Genomic DNA, 3,330 nt, shown 5'->3' with positions numbered 1-3,330 from the left:
GTGCATGCTGCCCCTCTGATAACATCCACACACTGTGAGCCTCACCCAGCAGGAGGTATGTTGTGCTGTGTGTTTGCAGACCTGGGAGGCATCACCATGGAGATGAACCCCTTTTTACCTCATTGCAGCCAGTTAATGTTCCTATTAATTATTACTGAAGCATGCTGAGGAGGCATGGACACACTCATACACACCTGGCAATAGATTATACAGCTGACAGATGAGAGGAGACTCCAGACTGAGTGGAGACATAACCAGCAGGGTCACTGATCAATCAGCTGATCATCGTCCTGATGATCTGATTGATCTCTTTGTCCCCATAATGTCAGATGCTGGGAAAAAGTCTCACTGTGACTCTCCAGAGCCAAAGGTGGCGTCTCCACACGTCTTGTTGTGTCCAACCAACAGATCCACAGAGACTCAGCTGATTATCATGTCTGACAAAGAAAAGCATCAGCTCCTCACAGCTGTTATACAAAGTCACTACAACCCAGCGCTGCAGCTGCCTTCACTTCCACAGAGCTTTACAGCATCATCACCTCACTGCTCATAGTGCAGCTTTGGGTGCAGCAGGAAGCAGCTAGTTCCAGAGTAAAAGCCCTAAAAACCACTGTACACTACCTGCTCAGCTCAGAGACTAACTGGTGAACATAGTGGAGAGGAACTTTTTCTTTAGAGGTACATGAGTATTTACATTTTATGCTACTTTATATTTATATGCCATTGTTTTACTTTTTATTTCTCTACATTTATGTAACAGATTTAATTACCAGTTGCTTTGATTTACAATATTATAGCTACAATAAAAGGCCCTAGTTGGACTGTTCAGCTGGCTGGTTGTGTTTGTGCGTGCAGGATTAACTGATGTTTTGCTACTGAGTGGGTGTGTGCTCTTTGCTCTTGCTGCGATGAAATGTTGTGAGAAAACCATTTATTTCGAAGTCTGCTCTACAGTGCAGGGACGGGGGGAGAGGAGAGTGAGAGAACTACATTTCTGTCTCAGACATCTTTTTATCAATGGTTGTTGATAACAGAGAGTGATCACAGAGTCATTGATCCACTGTGTGTTCCTCAAAAAAGGCCCTCTTATCCGATCAGTCCAGCCTTTCTGGCAGCTCTAAGCCCATTTCTCTTCATGTGTTGATGTTATACTGACAGACTGTCACTCTAACTTACCATGTAAACATGATCCTGATTTATGTAATCAGGCAGAAAGCACACACATACATTTGTGTTTCATGTGGAGATTTATCATTTCCCTGGCAACAAAAATATGACTGTTTTACAACACACAAAATCACCAGCCTTATGCTTTAAGGAGGCCTGCAGTACTTGACTATAGTAGTTATGTAAATTAGTTACTTCCCACCACTGCCATGTGAGCGAATCCAGGTTCCGTGCGCGACTTAAATCCAGCAACCAAGTCCAGATCCAGCGTCTCTATGATCCAGTGTCCGGGCTTTGGTCGCAGTGTCCCTAGCAGCCATTTAGCCCCACGGTGCTGTTTGTCTGTCTGTTGCTGTCTGTGCGTCTTTAGCAGGAATAACGCGGATCTGGCAACTCTGGGAATATCACATCTAGTTATGGATTACCTCGGATTGGTGTTATTTTCTTCCAGGCCCAGGATGTGACTCCAAAATGTCGGTGCTTCACGCTGTTTTCCAGTTTTCTCCGGGATGTGACCGTGTGATGGCTGCGGTCCAGTGAACTGGGAGCACGTTGACTGGTTTGCTCGTTCAATCCTCCAGTTTGGGAGCTTGTTTAAACTATCTTTACTGGGATTACCTGAACCTATGGAGTGCACATGAACATTGGTCAGACAGGGATTCCAAACGGGGTAAGTGGACATGCTGAAGTTGGTAGGATTTGGATCAGTTTATTTTGAAACGCGGGATAGCCTGCTAGCTATCCCGAGGGTTAGCTCGGTAGGCTAGCTGCTGTCTTTGTCTGGAGAGAGACCGGGGAGCTAAGGGGCATGCGTCTATCTTCGGACACGTCCTCGTTTGACGTTTGTTTCCTTTATACATGCAAAGTGTGAACCCACTGTCACTCGTTTTTAAACATAATGAATGTGTTTCACTGTTTGAGCAGCCTAACGGTTGCTAAGACACATTGGGTTTATCAGCTAACGCTACGTCTTATAAGTTACCGGTATGATAACCGTTTACTGTCCGTCTAAAATAGCACAGAGATGTTTGGCTGTCATGATTTATAGTACCTAAGTCATTATTGGTCATTTGGCATAGGCTGGATTGTTTTTTATTTAATTTAATTTGACTGTATTTGTGAGAACCAACGCTGGGTAAAGGGTAAAACGTCAAAAGTGTTGGGAGACATTGTAACAGTTGTCCGATAATCGACCCATAGCTTTGACAGCGCCGCATCGGTAATTGTCTATCACACGGCAAGTAGGACGTTAGGTCAACAGTTTTTATAACCGATCTGTGCACTGTTGTACGGTGGTGTCTAACATGAGATTTGGTTTGACGTGTTGATTCACAGATTTAAGTGCAGATGTGGTGCTCTTAAAACGATTCGCTTACTGCAAAGTTACACGGACAACAGTAAAATAAATAAATAAATAAATATCTATATATATGTGTCACAGGAGAGCTAAGCGGTACCGCGTCCGATAATGGATCTCGTTAGCCTTGTAGCGGACCACGACAGGCCTCGGATTAGCTGCATAAATTGTGCTCAATACCTGCACATTTTCGATGTTAGATACTCAGATTAATTTTGTTGCGTGGGTTTGATTGGAATATTATTCAGCTAAAGCCACTACAAGACATTAATAGTGTGCATGTTAGCTTTGTGCTGAAGAACAGTGATCTCAACGGCCGACGAGGCAGCCACCGCTAGCATGCCTCCCGAATAGCCCAGCTAAATGTGGCTAGCTGAGCTAGCTCCGTAGGGCTGGTGTGTCTGCGGCAGTTTACGGTTTCTTTACATATGAATTTAGCCAGTGTAACCCTCACACGTTATTAGCATTTTAAGTTTTTATTTATTGTTATTGTCCTCGATACTTTAAACAGACAACTGTCCAAAGATTAGTAACCTGGCTAATATGCTAACTGCATGATACAAATGTCCTGGGTTACAGGGTAACCTACAGCACAACTCGCGCAAAAGTCGGGGTTTCTATAGTGTTATTAAACCATTTTTAGTAATGTGATCTAATATCGTGTTATTGTGAATGCATGATATATTTTGGTTGAAGGCCCAAATAATTAGTTACTAAACTGCTGTGAAGAAATGATCCCCAGTAGTAGTTTAGTTCAAAGTTCCTCTGTTGAGACGTGAGAAGGTCCTTTAACCAGCGATGGGGTT

General features: G+C 43.5%; 1 protein-coding gene across 2 annotated transcripts in view; it reads left to right on the top strand.

The window, feature by feature from the left end:
- The first annotated feature begins 1,421 nt into the window (after positions 1 to 1,421).
- Positions 1,422 to 3,330, top strand: part of LOC109969124 (zinc finger protein 609-like) — a 28,031-nt gene continuing 26,122 nt past the window's right edge. For both annotated transcript variants that reach the window (XM_020615802.1, XM_020615803.1), the window contains exon 1: positions 1,422 to 1,837. The gene's annotated coding sequence lies outside the window, so the exon portion shown is untranslated. The remainder of the gene's footprint in view (positions 1,838 to 3,330) is intronic.

This window comes from Monopterus albus, unplaced genomic scaffold, assembly GCF_001952655.1.
Source record: "Monopterus albus unplaced genomic scaffold, M_albus_1.0 scaffold170.1, whole genome shotgun sequence".
Classification (NCBI taxonomy): Eukaryota; Metazoa; Chordata; class Actinopteri; order Synbranchiformes; family Synbranchidae; genus Monopterus; species Monopterus albus.
Note: the sequence above shows the minus strand (reverse complement) of the source record. Positions and strands in the feature narration are given on the sequence as shown.